A 20,732-nucleotide genomic window follows, 5' to 3' on the forward strand; every position below is an offset into this window, starting at 1 on the left:
TTGCAGAGTTGTCTGTGGCCACACGTGACGTCACGTGACGTTGTGCTGCACACACTGCTGCAGGACTACTTCCTGGCACTGATGATCAACGATGACTGATGTGATTCTCTTGTGCACCTAAAGCAAAGGAAGACAGAGGAACATCAGTTAAATAAATGTTGCAAATCTCGTGCTTCAATTAATATTTGGAACTAGGCATTTTTTTTTTCTTATTACAACAACACACCCAAAAACTGAAAGACACAAAATAAAAATTGCAATTCTAATCCAAAATAGATGTTTAAAGTAATAGAAGAGAGACCACACAGAGAAATTTGGTGCATGCACCACTGACTACCCCTGGGCCTAATGGATGAAAGCAAGGCAAACTGGGTGCAGGCCTGAGCACACTGCCTGGCTTAAAAATGGCCCCTTGACCCCCAGCCACATGGCCAGGGCCTGCTTCGACCAGGCCTCAAAATGGCCTCCACCCACATGGCCAGGCCCCAACAACACCCCAAAAAGTCGAAAAACACACAAAAATCATCACAATCCAATGCCATCCATGCCCTTAATGATGTTTAAATTCAAGACACCCCACAGAAAGTCTTAGTCCATGCACCACTGAGTACCCCTGGGCCTAATGGATGAAAGCAAGGCAAACTGGGTGCAGGCCTGAGCACACTGCCTGGCTTCAAAATGGCCCCTTGACCCCCAGCCACATGGCCAGGCCCTGCCTGGGCCAGGCTTCAAAATGGCACCCACCCACATGGCCAGGCCCCAACAACACCCCAAAAAGTCGCAAAACACACAAAAATTACCACAATCCAATGCCATCCATGCCCTCAATGATGTTTAAGTTCAAGACACCCCACAGAAAGAATTGGTCCATGCACCACTCACTACCCATGGGCCTAATGGATGAAAGCAAGGCAAATTGGGTTCAGGCCTGAGCACACTGCCTCGCTTCAAAATGGCCCCTTGATCTCAAGCCATATGGCCAGGCCCTGCCTGAACCAGGCCTCAAAATGCTCCGCCCCCCACATGGCCAGGCCTCAACAACACCCCAAAAAGTCAAAAAACACACAAAAATCACCACAATCCAATGCCATCCATGCCCTCAATGATGTTTAAATTCAAGACACCCCACAGAAAGACTTGGTGCATGCACCACTGAGTACCCCTGGGCCTAATGGATGAAAGCAAGGCAAACTGGGTGCAGGCCTGAGCACACTGCCCGGCTTCAAAATGGCCCCTTGACCCCTAGCCTCATGGCCAGGCCCTGCCTGGACCAGACCTCAAATTGCCCCCACCCTCATGGCCAGGCCCCAACAACACCACAAAAAGTCGAAAAACACACAAATATCACCACAATCCAATGCCATCCATGCCCTCAATGATGTTTAAATTCAAGATACCCCACAGAAAGACTTGGTCCATGCACCACTCACTACCCCTGGGCCTAATGGATGAAAGCAAGGCAAACTGGGTGCAGGCCTGAGCACACTGCCTGGTTTCAAAATGGCCCCTTGAACCCCAGCCACAGGGCCAGGCCCTGCCTGGACCAGGCCTCAAAATGGCCCCCACCCACATTGCCAGGCCCCAACAACACACCAAAAAGTAAAAAAACACACAAAAATCGACACAATCCAATGCGATCCATGCCCTCAATGATGTTTAAATTCAAGACACCCCACAGAAAGACTTGGTCCATGCACCACTCACTACCCCTGGGCCTAATGGATGAAAGCAAGGCAAACTGGGTGCAGGCCTAAGCACACTGCCTGGCTTCAAAATGGCCCCTAGACCCCCAGCCACATGGCCAGGCCCTGCCTGGACCAGGCCTCAAAATGGCCCCCACCCACATGGCCAGGCCCCAACAACACCCCAAAAAGTCGAACAACACACAAAAATCACCACAGTCCAATGCTATCCATGCCCTCAATGATGTTTAAATTCAAGACACCCCACAGAAAGACTTGGTCCATGCACCACTCACTACCCCTGGGCCTAATGGATGAAAGCAAGGCAAACTGGGTGCAGCCCTGAGCACACTGCCTGGCTTCAAAATGGCCCCTTGACCCCCAGCCACAGGCCCATGCCCTGCCTGGACCAGGCCTCAAAATGGCCCCCACACACATGGCCAGGCCCCAACAACACCCCAAAAAGTAAAAAAAAACACACAAAAATCACCACAATCCAATGCCATCCATGCCCTCAATGATGTTTAAATTCAAGACACCCCACAGAAAGACTTGGTCCATGCACCACTCACTACCCCTGGGCCTACTGGCTAGTGTGGCTTTATAGGCACCCCAAAATAAAAAATAAAAAATCCACATATAGTGAGCTAAAATTCAATGACATAAATGAGATTGAAGTTCAACAAAAATCGCAGAAACAGTTGTATCATGCACCCATGACTAACCCAGGGCCTACTGGATACTGTGACTACCCACAATAATTTGTTTTTTAAGTTGTGAAAAAGTTTTAAAATTGTAGTTGCAGCAACTGCAATGCCCCAAACAAACAACACCAACTTACTTGTAAAATCTCAAATCCAAAAGTGATCCAAAAACTCCAAAGTCCAAAAAGTCCTCAAATACAAATATCCAGCAGAATCCACAAAAATTAATCCTTCCAGTTCCAGAATCAAATAAAAAGTTACCAGGAGATGGACAAAGCACTGGGAGGAGCCTGCTGGACAGGAACAGGAAGTTGGAGACTCTGGGGCACTTCCTTCCTCTCCCCCCCCCAAAAAAATGGACTCCTTGCACGAAAAAGGGTAGCCAAATCTCAATCTGAGGAGTTATTCTGATCAAAATCATCATTTTCAGAAGGTTTATGCTGCCTGCGGTGGATTTCTTGTGCAGAATTGCAATTTTTGCAAGATGGGGAAAGCGAGCTGTTCAAATCTCCCGCCGGAAGTCAGCTGCGCGCCGCTTCTACGTGTTCACAATTGTTTACTCCCGCGATACGTGATCGCGGGCCCTTATGACGTACTGGCGTTGTCAAACTCGCACTGTGCAAGATAGCGGGCCACGATGACGTACACGCGGTCGAAAAACTCTCGCTCGGTCACGCAGCAAGATCCAAAATGGCGCAGCACACGCAAACCGGGAGAAAAACAACTCGGCGGACTCAGAATCACGGTAAGTCAAGGCAGCGCGCGCGAAATTGTATTTTTCAAGCGCGACCAAGCAAAAAAATCTGCCAGCTTCCGAGTTGCGGATTTTTCGGGCAAATTCGCGTGATTCGCGGAACGCGAATTTGCCAAAAATCCGCAAATTCCGCAAACGGAACGGATTTTCATCCCACCGTTAGTCCATTTCCCTACAGGGGATGGACTTTACAGTGGAACATAGACCTGGGACTGACCATGTCAATGCAGATGGACTCTGCAGATATTTCCACTTAGAACATGAAGACTCAACTGGTCAAGGTTAGTTTAATGTCCCTACGTTTGGGGGGTTGTGTAGGAGAGTAGGGCCTGCGGCCTATGGTCACCCCCGCTTTTTGCTGTGATTCTCTGGTTTTTCAACTTTAGTGTGGCTGTGGGCCTGCCAATCAGACCCACAGCCCAGCTGTTCTCTCTCTATATTGATACCATGTACTTTAGGTGCATGCCAGATTGGTTACTGGGTCACCCTTGTGAGCCCCTGTATAGTGTACCATAGGTACCCAGGGCATAGGTGCACCCTAGGCCCACCAGGGGCTGCAGCATGTATTTTGCCACCCCTGGTTTGCCTTCCAAACTGACACCACAGGTCTGTTCACACAGCCTGGGTAAGGTGGTGTAATCACTCCTTACTTAGATATAGTATACCTATATCTACCTTTACAAATAGACACATATACACCTATAAGCCACTCCTGTGGTAGGCCTTGACAATCCTGGAGGCAGAGTGCTTGGTTTTATGTGAGAGGGTGCCCTAGCATTAGCTGAGCCCCTCTGCAGCTTTTAGAACCATCTCCTCATAGCGATTCTAAGATATAGCCATACCATATATTCTTAAGTGCATTATAATCCTCACGGTTAATGCTAACTTTGGTTTGGCTTTATCAAAACATGTCGTGTAAGGTGTCAAACACTTTGGAATACTACCCCCCGCCAATTCTGGCAGCGGTGGTAGCATTCCACCCTTCTAGAGGGAAAAGACATGTAGTTATTGGTTTACCCGGTTAAAGTTAAACAGAGCCTCAGCATCACAAAATGGATGCTGCTGCCACAGACAAGAGTCTGACCTCCTTTTGCTGGACGAAACTCTGGCAGGGGAGGCCTGGACAATAGGTTTCCTGTCCAGGGAGGTGCTGGAACCTCCCCAGACAGGGGTTTTGTGTATTGGAGCAGGGAGGGCTGCATTCAGTGAATGCTTCTAAACACTGCCTGGGGCACACAAGATGCTCCATGCATAGCCCAGTTCCAACCGGTTGCTGGGGCATACAGCCCCAGCTCTGGTGTGAAACTGGACAAAGGGAAAGAGGTGTAACCATCCCCTTCTCAGGTACACCCATAGAGTACTCCGGTGCTCCTGTGGGTCTTGACTCTCGAAGTGTCCTAGTTTAAAAGGGTTCCATCCCAGTCAATCCGGAAGTGTCCTTAAATTGTAACTTTTACGATCTCCATAGAAAGTCAATGGTAACCCACGCCTGTGTTTAGACACTGCACGCGGCTCCGTGGGCCTCCTACTACCTAACCTTTGGTTGATTAGTGTAGCCCCAGTGATTCCACAGGCCCCAGGCCTGCTTTCTAACTCTCACGTGGTACTTATACCACTTTCTTAGTATATGGTTTGTGAGGCCCCTAGTAAATGATGAGTCTAGAGCACACCTTTTAAACTTGTTACTCAGTTTTTTCTTTCTCTCACGATCTGTGTGCTGCACCTAATTGAGTATGACCTACTTACTCCTTATGTGTAAAGTAAACATGTAGTCAGTTAACAAAGTGCTAGCTGAAACTTAGGTGCGCACTACCTGTGTCATTATAACAATGTTAATTCACATTTCAACACACATGTTTTTATGGTAGTAGTCTATACAGTTTATTTTTAATTCCAAGAAATGGAAAGAAATGAAATCTAACAAAACTCAAAATCACTTTGTAGAACCAATGTTTATACAATGTAGCATCATGAAAATCATTTAAAAAACAACGTATTTTTGAAGTTGTTGAAAAATCCAATGCATTTCGGGACTTGTTTGTAGTCCCTTCGTCAGGGGCAATGTTGAAATCTAAAAATAATATACAAGCACATCAATGAAGGCATCAATTATGGACTATACAACATTAGAAAACAAGCTACACCATGTCTGATTTGAACTTCCTCAACAATAAAGAAAAAAAATAGAGTAGAAGTCCACCACCACAAGAATCTCCATTGTGCTCACCAATACAATAATCTTAAAAACTCACTTCAAAATGTGAGGGCCAAACCCTCTATCGTAATGTAAACTCAATCGATTTTCCAAGAAGAGATTCTCTGCAAAAATACAACGACGACCAAGGTTTTCAAGAGTGAAAGAGATGTGTGAAAAAGATGGGAGAATAAAAAACAAATAATGAAACTTAGTAAAACTAAAAACAATCTGCCAAACATGATTATTTCGAAAGTCCCTAACATATCATATGTAGTTTGCTTAGCTAATTTCTAATAGGCCCCTAGGGCATAACGTATACTGTGCAACTTATCGTATATTAACTGTGTGATTTGTATTGTATTTTTACCTCTGACCTCATAAAGAGTGCAGAGGGGTTGTGTTTAGATTAAATACATATATATTTGATATACACCTTGTGAGGTGTCCTTTCATTTGGTACTCAAGGGATTATATATGGTAAAACAACTTGCTTAACTCGCCTACTGAAGTCTTAGCCTGAAGACTGCTCATTCATGCTACCACTAGGATAGCTTTCTATAAGGTTGACTTTACAACCACCATCAATAAGGGTCGATTAGACTGGTGCAAGGTGCCCACTGGAACTAGCAGACATTTTATGCCAGGCTAACTTCTCACAGGCATTGCCCATGCAACCCAAATGCAGGCATGGTCACCTACATCCGTCCATCCCACGTCACAATGAGTTCTTGAAAAACCAGACACTTGAGCCTTTAGGACTTCCCCTGCTTGGATTATTGATTTCTTCAAGAACTCATTTATTATGCATGAACAACTATTCCTTAGGGGTTCATTTATAACACTCCGTTGCCTGACTTTTCCGTCAAACTAGCATTCCGAAACACCTTCAAGGTATAAATATGGATGTATGACATTACAACGCATACTTTTACAATGCATACCTTTACAACGCATTTTTTATAATGCAACATCCATTACAAACCATTCCATTACAACGCATGCCATTACAACTAATTTTTAAAAACTACCTTTACAACTCATTCCATTACAACGCATACTAACTTTACAACACATACCATTACAACGCATACCATTACATTGCATGTATGGTAAGTATTGGATAGTGTAGGGGTAAAAATTACTATTCTAACTCCAGGGGGTGCAACAGTAGATTAAGTGTTGGATAGTGTAGGGGTAAAAATTACTATTCTAACTCCAGGGAGTGCAACAGTAGGGTAAGTGTTGGATAGTGTGAGGGTACTATGCATTGTGATGGTATGCATTGTAATGGTATGCGGTGTAATGACTGCGTTGTAATGACATGCGTTGTAGTGTCATGTGTTGTAATGGTTGTGTTGTAATGGCATGCGATGTAATGGATGTTGCGTTGTAAAAGTTTTGTTGTAATGGTAGTGCGTTGTAAAAGTTGCGTAGTAAAGGTTGTTTCCCATAAATATACCTGCACTTACCCTGGCAAACCACGGCTCGGCTACGCAGCTCGATATGGCTCACCACGGCAAGTTCTGAAGAAATTTGAGTCCCCGCCTGAAGCACTGACGAGACGATGTCATGCTTCTCGCAGAGAATCCAGCTCCAGTGTTTCTGACTCCCTTTGCTGGGTGTTAGAGACCGAGACCCGGAAAGAGATTCAAACCTCTCTCAATCTAAGGTATGGAGCAGACTAGAAACTAGAGGGACTCTTGGCAATACTAACTATAGCTAAACTAGACAGCACCTACTTCTTACCTCGTACTACACTTAGGTTAGGCACACTGGGGTAGAACTAGCTAGAAGCAACAGATGAGTATTCACATTTTAGCCTGTGTTATTTATGTATGTATTTATGAATATATGTCATAGCTACAAACTAAGCTACTGCAGTATTATTTTATCTTACTGCTAACGCTGTACATATTCTATTTCTCATTCTGTCTTACGATTGTAGCAGTTCATATCTCTTGCACGAGAAATAAGACTGTTCATTAATCCCTTTTTATTGAAACGCCCGTCTATCTATTTCTGTGTAACACTGTAGAAACGAAGCATGCAAGATTGACTAGGTGAATCTTTTGTTTATCTATTGTTTCCACAATTCCGAGAACTGTTCCGATTCTAAGGGAAACAAAGTAGCCATGTTTATGCAGTTGTCAGAAACGTATCCCTTCTTGTTCATTCAATAAGATTCTAGTGACCTCTGATTTAGCTGGCACACACAAGTAATTAAGCTTAATGTACTTGATAGAAGCATACTGACCACAGTTCTATGCCACAACTATAGTGTATGTTATTCCAATGCGCAGAGTCTATAAGGGAAATAGGAACTACACTACCACCTCTTGGATGGCAAGGTAGGGTCACGAGGGCTACAATCCTTTGGTGCATCGGGCACTTTCCAGGCCTAATTGTTTTGCGTCAAGGGCCATCCTGCAAATATGTTCCCCATCAGGTGGGCTACAGACCCTAGCAGGTCTCATCGTATTTCACCTTCCACATTCCCACATTCTAAGTGGATTTAAGCTAGCACTGGTCTTTATTGGTGAGAAGCTGCCCTGCCAAGCAATCCCATTACATGTTACAAGATAATATTAGAATTGCTATAAGGACTCTGATGCAAAAACCCAAGAGTCTGTTCTAGCAAATAAGTAAGCTGCTGTGGACTTACCTCTTTTTCGCTGGATCTCCATTTTGTGTTCTGTGCGATGTGTCCTTGCACAGCATGTTATTCATTCCTCTTGGTCATTTGAAGGAATATGTTAAATGACATAATAGAGATAATAATGAGTTGCCATAAATAGTATACTTTTTATCAATAATATAGCACTGAATATGCTACAATGTTGTAATTACTGTTTTTAGGTTTTACCTGCACAGCGCTTATGCTATGCTTGTGAAATCTATTGTATTTAATATATATCTTAAAAGGGGCTTACATCCTGCCCTTACTTTTCTTTGGTTGGTGGGCTTGCCACTTACCTTTGTTCCATATCTATTGGCTGTAGACTATTATTTCTTGTTGTTCCTCTCGTGTGTTTCTCTTATCAGTGTCCCAAGTACTATTTTCACCTGCTTTTGTCAAACTGCTTTGCGTGCTTGAACCCTATTGTAACGCTTACATACTGATATATTCACAGGGACATAGTGCGTTTTTTGGGCGATTTGCCCTCCTCACATTCCTTCAGCATAATTACTTGCAAAAAGGACCTCTTCCCCAACATTGCTGCTTTCACCAGTCCCCACACATGCACGTTGTCATGCATTGCATGTTTTAACTTTTATGTCTGTCCAGTGACATAACATGCACATGCAATGCACAAACAGGTCAGGGACGGCACCTGATAATGGGCACAGGAGCACCACCCTTAACGGTTTAAAAGCTATTTTGATTGTAATTGAAAAAAGCAATTACAATCCACATTTCCATTAGAACTAATTTGGCTTCCTGGCTGACCTCACACTGGTTGCTCACAGACGTCAGAGAGGCAGTTTACTCGAAGCACATGCATTAGAACGCATGTCCCAGCCAAATGGTTTTAGTGATGCTGTAATTTTTTTGTATGGACCAAGCATTTAAGCTCTATAGAGCGCATTAGTCACATGACCCTCATGCCCCACAATACCAGAAAATAAAAAATGCGGCGATTGTGAGGCTACAACCTACCAGATCTTACCTCTTGCTGATTATTATGCCTGTGGGTCTATACCCTAAGATCTCCTGCATTCTTTAAAATGTTTCAGCTTAGTTTTCAGATATTCATTTGTTTCTGTTTAAGTTGCATTAAGTTTTGTTTCCAGTTTGTTTCAGATACTAGTGTATCATGCACTTTATCGAGCAGCTAACATGGTGGTCCAGTTTTATTAACAAGCATGCCTTTGCCTCCTATAATGACCCTGTGTTTCAATACCCATTCATAATATTAGCGCATCCGTGTGGTTTTCAATTATGTATGTGTTTCTGTTTAACAGTTAATCGTGTTAATTGTTATTACCACTTTTGACAAAACCTGCATATCATGTACTTTAACATACAGATCTGCTTTTATTCAGGGGCATATCTTTGCCTAACATTATGACCCTGCGTTTTAATATCTAATTACAATATTAGCAAATCAGACTTACTACAAATGGCCAGTGTGCCAGCTTCATATTGGAGTCAAGCTATCCTGGCTGATGACGGCTGATAGCCAGAAACCGGTCCTAGGATGCTTGATTCCAGACCAGGGAAGACATGGCTTGGCAGTTCAGGCTGGACTGTTCCCATGAGGAACAGGGTCAAGACTGATTTGCATATGGTCATGTCTGAACTGGGGTGGTGTGGTGAGCAAAATAACGATGGATTAAACCCAGATCTGTGACTGGGGGTGAATGTTTTGCCAATGTGCAGCATTCCGTCCATCATCTTGTGTGTTTTTCATATTATGACACACCAGGGCTTTGACTAATTTTGCACGTTTGCGCTTCAGTAATATTTAGTGATTGTCATGTTTTAATTACACATTCATAATGAGTGATTTATATACAGGATCATTTTTAGGTTGTGCTGTTGACATGTCTTTACAAAACTTACATACCTTTCATCTACTCTCGGACACCGCTCACCCTGCACACTGACCCACCATTTACTCCCTGACATTGTGCTGGCAGGTGGATGCTCCTCATCCACCACTGACACAGTGTTAATGTTGCACTCACACACCATTAATCACTATGCATTGAGGCACTTTCACACTGCCTGCTCCCTGACTCTTATCAACCTTCAGTCATTCACCACTCACCCTGCACTCACACCTTTATCCTTCCAAAGTTGTACAGAAATGCATACTTCTGAATGTTTGTGTTTGTATGCCTTTCAAAGCATGCACAAGGGAAAATCTGTGTGGTGCATTTGCGCAATAGTTTCTCCTGAAAAAATTGCATGAAAGTTATATACATACTCTTTTCACAGTTCCACGTGCAAACAGGGAGTCTGCAAACCTGCCAAGCAAATAAATTATAAACTGTACAAAAGTGAGTCACACTGGACTTAAGGAGGCAGGACCCCTTCTGTTCTGGCCAGTCCTTCAAATGCCTCCGACCGCCCAAGAGAGAAAGAACACAATTTATCATCCACTTCTTCAACCACTCTTCGCCCATGCAAAATCTATTGGCTTTGTCAATGTTTTTTTTTACATATTGCTCAGTGCTGGAGCTGCTGTACAACATGGCTTACACCTTTTTAAAAAATAACGTTATGACACCTTTTAACTCATCTTCTCATAGTTTATCCATTCCCCATTCCACCACTTCAATCACAACAGCACTAAAACATGTTTCTCTCATTTTATTGGGAGAACGTTTTGGGCTGCATTTCATTTTAGTTCAATCCTGCCCCTTCACCTTATCTCCTCATGTTGACCTTACTGAATGCATATATTTACTGTACATTGTACATTAAAGTCATAGACTTCGCAAAACTTTATTGATGGCTGTATATAATTCTTCTAATCTCCCTCTGTTTGTAGGCCTTCACTCTATATTAGTTAACAACTTCACGGAAGGTGTAGATATGTCATTCGGACTGAATATAATTTGTGTCATTTCGGCTGCATGTTTTGATAGTCTGACACTTTTGATTGAATCTCCTCATGTCAGCAAACATTTCAAGCATGCTTGCTGCCTGCATATGTTTTTCTTTGTCCTCTGCACTTTCCATAATCTCTCCACTTTATATTATACCAGTTACTGTACAATATATTGCCATTCTCAGTAAATAAGTCATGACAATTTTACAGAGTTTCAGTAACTTATATTGCATAACTGCTCACTATGCTAAAACGTACATGAAAAAAAGTATAATTAATCACCTAGGGAAAACATATTGCATATACCAGTGCTTGTTCTTAGAGAGTAGTTATAGATTCCTGGAGCGAATCCATTAAAGGAATAAAGGGAGCTAATTTGATATCGGCTTTTCCAACATATATTCATCATTTAATAATCCTTACGGTTGGCAGCATTATGTAAATGCAACATAAGTGAGTTTTTTTTATTCTTTTCATGCTCTGTATCAGACCTCTTCCTAATATTTTATCAGAAAAAGAGGTGTGTCACCACGTTTGTCTCATTATATTTCTTTCCTTTGTACACTGCCTTACACAGGAGAATTAATTACTAGACTTGTATTGCTCACATTTCTCAAATAAAATTCAGCTTTTTGCTGATGATTCACACTTTAAGTGAGACTCATAAGGCATTTCAATTTTGCTCTCCTAATCTGGCACACTTTGACATTCCTAGACACTCCTCTTTACCACAGCGCTCCATAGGTTTCTTCTCGCCTTATCTCATTCACTGTCCTTCTGTCAATAATCGCAATGTATTGATTACTGTTTCACCTTTCTCCCAAACATCTTCCTCTCTAATGTAAATCTTCCATAAATTCACCCCTTTCTCACTTCCCTTGGAGGGCAGCTCCCAGACCAGACTTTTGTTTTCTCTCATCTTCATTTGCCATCATTCATCTGGATAGGTCTGACTCCAAGTGACTCTCAGTGCAGCATCAGTGTTTCCGGTGGAGTCTTCTCTGATCACCTCCTCTCTCTATACAAGCGATCTTTATTTTTGTGATTGAATTCAGAGACATCCATGGTCAGGCCCTGCTACAGCACCTGTCATTAGGCAACCTTTTGCATGATCCCCTGTATAGCAACTATCTTTAGAGTCCCTTGTGTTCCCTATACTGCGCTGGAAACAACGACATCACTCCCTCGCAAGACCTCTGCGACTCACTCGCCTCGTTCTTCCACAGCAAGATCGCCGACATACACAACAGCTTCGGCGCACAGACCACAGACCCAACCACCGAGCAAACGCCCCCCACCACCACCCTCTGCGCCTGGACTCCATACACCATAAACTCCGGATCACCAACCGACCCCTGCCCCCACCACATCTTCAACAAAGCTGACTCCATCATCGCAGCCCAACTCCGGGACATCTTCAACACCGCCACCTTCCCGGAGAGCTGGAAGCACACCGAGCTCAGCGCCCTCCTGAAGAAACCAACAGCAGACACAACCGACCTCAAGAACTACCGTCCCATCTCGCTCCTCCCTTTTCCTGCCAAGGTCATCGAGAAGACCGTCAACAGTCAGCTTGCCACCTTCCTCGAGATGCACGGATCCCTCGACCACTCGCAGTATGGCTTCCGAGCAAACCACAGCACCGAGACCGCCCTCATCGCAGCCACAGACGACATCAGATCCCTGCTCGACAACGGGGAAACAGCGGCCCTCATCCTCCTGGACCTCTCCACAGCGTTCGTCACGGTCTGCCACCGCACCCTAGTACAGTGCCTCAACAACATCGGAATCCAAGAGAAGGCACTGGAATGGATCATCTCGTCCCTCACCGGAAGAACCCAGAGGGTCCGCCTCCCCCCATTCAGATCCGAGGCCACCGAAGTCATCTGCGGCGTACCACAAGGATCATCGCTTAGCCCCAAACTCTTCAATGTCTACATGAGCCCCCTCGCAGCCATCGCACGCCAACACAACCTCAACATCATCTCCTAAGCCGACGACACCAAGCTGATCCTCTCCCTCACCACCGACCCCGCCACCGCCAGAACCAGCCTTCACGAAGGGATGAAAGACGTCGCCGAGTGGATGAAGAACAGCCGCCTGAAACTGAACTCAGACAAGACGGAAGTCCTCATCCTGGGATCATCGCCCTCCGCCTGGGACGACTCCTGGTGGCCCCCTGCCTGGGCACCGCTCCCAAGCCAACGGACCACGCACGTAACCTGGGCTTCATCCTGGACTCCTCCCTCTCGATGACCAGACAAGTCAACGCCGTCTCGTCGTCGTGCTTCAACACCCTGCGTATGCTCCGAAAAATCTTCCAAAGGATCCCCACCGAAACCAGGAAGACGGTCACCCAGGCACTCGTCACCAGCCGACTGGACTACGGAAACACCCTCTACGCCAGAACCACAGCCAAACTTCAGAAAAGACTCCAACGCATCCAGAAGCCTCCGCACGACTCATCCGGGACATCCCCCGACACAGCCACATCTTCGGACACCTGAGAGACCTGCACTGGCTCCCCATCAACAAGAGGATCACGTTCAGACTCCTCACCCACGCACACAAGGCTCTCCACGACCTGGGCCCCAGGTACCTCAACAACCGCCTGACCTTCAACACTCCCACCCGCCTACTACGATCCACCAGCCTCACCCTCGCCGCCGTTCCACGCATCCGCAGAGCCACCACCGGAGGAAGATCCTTCTCCTACCTGGCAGCCAAGACATGGAACTCGCTCCCATCAACCTCCGATTGACCCAGGACCACCTTTCCTTCAGGAAGCAACTCAAGACCTGGCTCTTCAAGCAGTAGCAGACCCCCCAGCGCCTTGAGACCCCTCCGGGTGAGTAGCGCGCTTTACAAATGCCATGATTGATTGATTGATATCATGTCCTTCAATTCCCCCTTACAAATGCAGTGTTTAACCCCATGCTAAGCGCTGCTTTCACTACTTTGTCCCTCAATGTTCATATGCCACAACAGACTCTTACTTCTTTTCATTTTGCACCATTTGTAAACTTTCATGAAAGTCTTACACCTAATGTGATATTCCCAAACACTATTCATGGAATCACTGGTCTGTAAATAATGGACCCTGTTCAGAAAGAAGTTGTAAAAGAATGGGTAGATATTGATCTTTCTGCTTGAATATATTAGACTTGTTGTTTAATTCACAAACATTACCTGCACCGCACCTGGAAAGCTGTGCCCAGAATGTCAGGCAACATCACTTATAGGCTTCTATGTCCTCTGAAAGGAATTCTCCATTTCATAACATTCTGCATAAGGGGGAAGTGTCCGCTGTGCCATCACTCACTTTTGTCTGTGAAGAAATCCCTTCCCCTTCACCTGCACCAAGTTTGGGGATGATCCATCCCCCTTCCCATCACAGATTGGGACTTAAATTAGACTTTACTGGAATACATTTCTGACCACTTCCAAGGTGGGAATAGGTCAGATGATAGTCAGAATGGTCACAAATGCACGTGTTTGTGGATGTTTCTAAACTTGTAACTAGGACTTGGGATGCCCTCTTACATCTCTAAGGTTAATTAGGCAAATTACTTAATACAGCCCTATATAATCTTCCACCAATACCCAACTATTGCATGCTGTTCTTATTATTCAAAGATTGAGTCTCTTTTCATAAAGCCTGCCTCTAGTGTTTTGTTCATCCCAACACATGTCTGTGTATGAAGAGCTTTACACTGGGACCCCCACTGAGATTTGTCTTGTCAGTGCACATATAGTGTCTAACTCACTGTGTTCTTCCATATTTCCTCATAGCAGCCTGAATCCAGTCTCCCATGAAGCTCCTGCTCTTCTCTTGGCATCAGAAGGATTGTTCTCCCTCCCTCCTGCTCCACCTCTGCAACAAGAGTCTCCTTCCTTACCTTAGTTTGTAGCAATGGCTCTCTTGGGATATTGAGGCCGGATCTATTTCACTCCCCGCTTGCACTGCTTCATAAATTGACATTCTGTAGGGATAATGATTAATTTAATATCAGATATTAATCATTGGTTCACTGTATCAAACATATAGCAAACCTTCAGTGACAATTATTGTCTTATGCAAACATTCACTTGTGTTGAAATGTCATAAAATACATACAATCATTATTATACATTGTTATTCTTTAACATCAGGAAAGTTTTTCTTTCTAGTGAATCCTCCATCAACTACAGTGTCTTTTTACCCTCTAAATGTATTACTTAGTGTGGAAGCCATGCCTTGGTGGTGGTGATATAAAAGGATGAATATTGTAATGCATCATAAATAAAGTTCTTAAAAGATTACAACTCGTTTAGATTTATTTCATGAAATCCACTGCACTTTGATTCACAGTCAATTTCATCATCCTTTGATTAATTAAAACACTATGTTTACATGTACTGTATGCACTGTAATGTATAATAACCTTGGGCCATTTGTAGTTAAGAATGTTCACTTCCCACAGCCTGTGCTGTGTAAACTAGCAGGCTCTATGAATAGAAAGCCCAGAATGTAATGTACTAAAGTTTTTGGCACTAGGCAGCACAGCAAGTCTTTTTGCTCAGCTTCCCTGTGTCAAAATGAAAGAGCAGAAATGCACTGTTTCTATGACATATGGCCATTCCTGTGCCTTTAAGCCAGAACTGTTGCATAATTTGGTGCCTAGCGTCAATGCAGGCATCCTTGCACCATTGTGGAAACGTATCTGTGTTGTTGTCAGGTTTGCTTTTGTGTAGGAAGGGACACCTTCCTGCTCAAAAACAAACCATGGAGGTGTTTTCCTCATTCTATGTGTGCTGCAGAATGTTGTTGCCTGGAGAGGCCCACCGGACTGATCTGACTGGGGGCCTGCATCACCAGCCTTGGTCGTTGTGCTGCGATCCAGGGGCAAGATTGCTGCTTGCGGCAGGATCAGTTGGGGCTTCAATACAAATAAATATAACTTCCCTATTTAAGAAATGCCCACGGGAGTAGATGGACCCTGGGAAGATTGTTGTTATTGACCTTGGGCATTGATGGGTGGATGCCGCACACAATTACGTAGGAGCTGCTGTGGTGCCTCTACCCCCTTGGACAATGAGGCAGTGATACAGTCGCGGAGTGAAATCTGAGGGGCGCAACGAAGGAGCTTGGGGAGTATCTTCCCCGTGTTTTGGGCTGTGTGGGCCCTCCCTCTTGAGGAATGCGTGACAAATGAGGATGTGGTATGCCCCTGTTTGGACTACTAAAAGGCACTGTGTTGACTCTGAAAGGCTACACACGGAGATTGGAACTGCATGCCGAAGATGCAGAAGGTAGATCCCAGAAATGCAATCTGCACTTCATGGGGTTTCCTGAGAAGGTGGAGGGATCTAGTCCTGGGTTGTTCCTAGAAAAGTGGATCCATTACCAGCTTCCATACATTGGCTTGTCCTCCATTGTTCTTGCTGGTGCACTCCCCTCGCAGTGTGGCCACCCCTTAAGCCATCATAGCCAAGATACTGAATTACAGACATCAGGACGCTATATTGCGGGGTGATCCCACCTTCGAAAATCACATAATACATGAAATGAAATGAAATACCAGCATTTGTAAAGCGCACAGCTACCTCAGAAGTGGTGTCCCAGAGCTGGGGTCCGCCAGGGAGATTAATCGAGCTATTGCCCAGAGTCACATGGTGCTGGGCTAACCTGCCGCCGGCACCAGGGGATCGAAAAGTGAACCCCGTGGTCCGGAGTCAGGCACCCTGGCCACTGCGCCACACCTCTTCCATATATTTTCTGACTACACCAGGTCTGTGCAACATTCACTGGGGTCAAGCAGAAGCTAAGGGCCATGGGACTGCAGTATTTGCTTTTGTAAATGGTCTTGTTCCCAGCTAAATTGAGAGTTGTCCATGGAGGCCGCACACATTTTTTTACATCCCTGGTGCTGTGTGGGACTGGTTGGATGTACGTGGAGATGATTGGATTGCGTGGGGATGATGGCACGAAACAGTGGGAGAAACGGGGAACACCCGAAGAATCCTGGCAAAAATCAGGAGGCACAGAGGATGGAGGAGACACCCGAGTCTGGGTCATGTGTGGTGGTCTGTAGGGGTAGAAATTTTAACATTGAATAGCAAAGACAAGAGCACTAACAGGCCAGCATCCTCATGATTTCAGTGCACATAAACAAAAATGTCTCCAAAAACTTGATATGTAACAAAGACAATATGTTCTAATATGCCATGAATCAGACCAGTAATTTATATAGTTTATTCATTTTAGATACAAAAATATGTTTATATGAATCCTTTTAAAAAAGAAACAAGTGTAATAGCACATATGGTTTTATGAAAAATATACATGATTCGTGAGCCCCCATATCAAGGAGCAAACAGTGCATATATTAAACGTAATACAGCACAGAGACATTAAACATATAACCAATAACAATACAGTGATAATAAAAACGACATACATCAAGAAACTATATATCACAAAAAGTCACATACAAACATCAGAGAACAAGGCAACGTCCAAAAAGATAAACACTGTTGCTCATTATGCTAATTATGCTAGTGTAATGAGTATTGACAGAAATGCGCTGACGCGTGTTTCGGAAGTTAACAATAGATGGGATCAACCTTCATCAGGACGCTGACTGTGCAGATTGATTCTGTGGCATAACGCCATCCAATGCAAGTTAAGATCAATAGAACTGTGCACCAGGCAGGGGGCTCACAATCTTCACCACAACCGCACAAAACTAATAGCCCTGGATTTCAGAGATTTCTAACTACCTGTTTTATGTCACGCCCATTACTATATTGGCCACTCCTGACGGGAAATGACCTTTACGATGCAGTCGTTAAGCCGCGATTCATTTACATCGCGGTCATTACAATGCAAGTCGTTGCAACGACTTGTGCTGGATGGCGCTCCACACTAAGGAATAGTATGATTTACTATTGTAACACCTTCCCTACTGCTACACACACTGGAGTTGCAATAGTAAATTATACTATTCCTAAGTTCAGCACCTCTAGCGCAAGCCGTTTTAATGACTTGCATTGTAATAACCGCAATGTAATGTACCGCGTAGTAGTGTCACTTATCCCTCCTGACTGTGACTCTCTGTGATTCTTGTTTTGGGGAACTAAAGATGTGTTTTGCAATGACATTTTTATTAAAAATAAATACATAAATATGTTTCATGAGAGGAAAAAGAAAAGGAGGGCAGCACTCGCCCATCTAGAATCAAACTAATGACAATAGCAATATTTTGTGAAATTGCATGTCTGGTTTCCGAGCAAATCAGAACAACCGTAGGAAAATGAAATGTGCGTAAAACTTTTCACACATCAGGTGTGACCGACAAACTGCTTCAGCTACTCTGCTTGTTGACTATATGATGTTTCAGCAGCTCTGCTTGGAGATTATAGTCACCTATATCAGCAATTGTCTAAGCAATATGTTCTGGGGCAATGGAAAAATCAAAGCGAAAGTTCATTATTGTCACCTATGTTCACGTCTCCTCCCTACATCGTGAACAATTAAGAAACAGTGTCTTTTGGTCTGCATTTTGGCACATGCTGGCCAGTATCAGAGTCTGACTCGTATTACAGGCTGCAGGTCTTAACCTCTCTGAGTCATGGAAGCTGAGAGGTGTGCTTGCTTGAAGTCAAAGGGCGTATGCAGGAGATTATGGGTCACATGAAGTTTTCGTCCTGCAGCGGCTGTAGATAAGTCCACTGTGTTCCAGCTGCAACAACTACAAGAACAAGCTCACAGATGACCAGGAGCACCCATGAATGCGTAGTGATGGCCAAACAATGTAAACAATGGGTGAAGCTACTTGGGAGGGAACCAAGCACATAAAGGCAGGATTATTACAATGAATGCACCAATAACAAGCAAATATTTCGGAATGCCACAGGTAGAAACCAATGGCAATCGGTGGGTTTGCCCAGAGGCCACAGAAGAGGATACAACAGGTGGATTGAGGCTCAACCTAAAAAAGGAGGGGCTGAATATATTCCTCAACACATTCTTCATACGCTAGGGGATACCCATTTGGCTGGCACCCGGTTGCTTATTCCTACAGCTGAGTCATTTGGCTTATGTGGAGGGGAGATATGTATCGGTATATGGTAAGCTGGATGCGGTAGAATTGTCTATGCCTCAAACGTGGAAGCTGTGGAGACTGAACTCCTTCCTTACGTGGCTATGCCTATCATTTGTGTGAGTGGTGGTTCTCAACAGTGTCTCTGATCACCATCAAGAATCCGTGTGACAAGACAATCTTCTCACTAAGACGTGAGCTCATGTAACTTGAAACAAAATAGTTTCTTCACATCAATAGTGGTAGAATAATGACAATTTAATCAGGTTCATTTTCATGGTAAGTATGTCTTTATTTTCAAGACGATCCTTCCATACTTTAGATCATTAATCATTCATATGAGTCTTCATGATTTTTCATTGTTGAATTGCAATACCCAATGCATTTCGGGTCAGGGGTCTAAAAAAGGGAAATAATACAGGACCAGTACAGTCACCATAACGGCTATTTTGATAATACATTAGAATGTATGACATTTCTTTGGTGTGCATTGTGAACAGAACTATCATAAAGTGCAATTACGAAGCGGGGTAAATATGTGGGGCAAACGAAGATGAAAAAACAAGAGTGCAGTGAAAACGAGAACTTCGCTTAGTGAACTTTTACCAAGACGGTGTCGAAAGTGTCGATCAAAAAAATAGTCAAGTGCGATGCTCAGATCTAAAATATAACTAGAATAAAAATAAAATTAAACCTGAAGCGTTATTGTGATACTTACTTGGGAAATCAACAATAAACAGCGTGTGTCTCTATGTCTCGAAAACTCCTTCCGGGTTTCAATACAGCGGGGATTTGGATAACAAGTTGACGCTGCCATTATCTAACGTGACCCGTGTCACGTGATGAGATGATAACGGCTTCATGATGGAGCGCACTGCTTCCGTCATGTTCGGGAAAGCTTTCCTGAATAAAGCACGCGATGTGAAAAACAAAAAAAAAACATGAGAAAAAATAGCTGGTGTTATTAACTGGGGGGTGCGTGGGATTTAAGCGATATGCAAAAAGCTTGTCCAAGCTCGTATGGCGAAAAACAAATGTAAAAATAAAAATAAAAAAATATTGACCCACACATGTATTCGGGGAACTGGATGAGATGTTCCAAGCTGAAATATAACAAAAATATATGCGAGAAATAGTGGTGAACATGTGTGTATACAGAAAACCGATGTATGTACAATTATATAGTTCGATAAATGAGCAAGAAACTCTGATCACCATGCCTCACTTTTCAAGGTAGTTAGGATTGCGAGCATTGGAAAAATATACCGGATATTAACATTTGTTCATGTATACATTAAGCCATCTGTATTCACTTTTAACATGACTTTTCTGTTTTTGTTTATTTTACATCAGGGATCATCACGTGCAGTTCTAAAGCACGTTTAAAGTGATTTCTATATTATACCTGCTGCTTGTAGTATGAACTAATGAGGGAGAAAATAAATACCGACTTTTTGCTATTTTCTTTTTCTAATTTTCTACCGACTGGTACAGTAAAGTGTGAGTTTTTGGTTGCACAAATGGGTGTAAATTCTGATATTTATTTGTTTCCCTGGTCTTCATTGCTTTATATTTCTCGCAAGAAAGTGTCACTCATAGTTGTTGAATGTCACTCATAAGTACACTGAAAAAATGAATATGTCACTCATAAGCTAGCTGCAACCTTGGCAGCTATGTTGAGGACCCGACTGACCTGAGAGCGGCTGAATTCTGGCGCCGTAGATAGAAAAGCACTGTGTGCGCTAGACAAAGG

The 20,732-nt window shown here is 43.8% G+C and overlaps 1 long non-coding RNA gene across 1 annotated transcript; it reads right to left on the minus strand.

Annotated features, from left to right (window-relative positions):
- Window positions 1–5,007: 5,007 nt before the first annotated feature.
- On the minus strand, window positions 5,008–19,835 carry LOC144762037 (uncharacterized). Its single transcript, XR_013596015.1, has 4 exons — window positions 19,698–19,835; window positions 14,795–14,878; window positions 8,000–8,068; window positions 5,008–5,211 (listed from the first exon to the last, which is right to left on the minus strand). It is a non-coding gene; the product is annotated as an uncharacterized LOC144762037 (long non-coding RNA).
- Window positions 19,836–20,732: the final 897 nt, after the last annotated feature.

This window comes from Lissotriton helveticus, chromosome 6 (genome assembly GCF_964261635.1).
Source record: "Lissotriton helveticus chromosome 6, aLisHel1.1, whole genome shotgun sequence".
NCBI classification, from domain to species: Eukaryota; Metazoa; Chordata; class Amphibia; order Caudata; family Salamandridae; genus Lissotriton; species Lissotriton helveticus.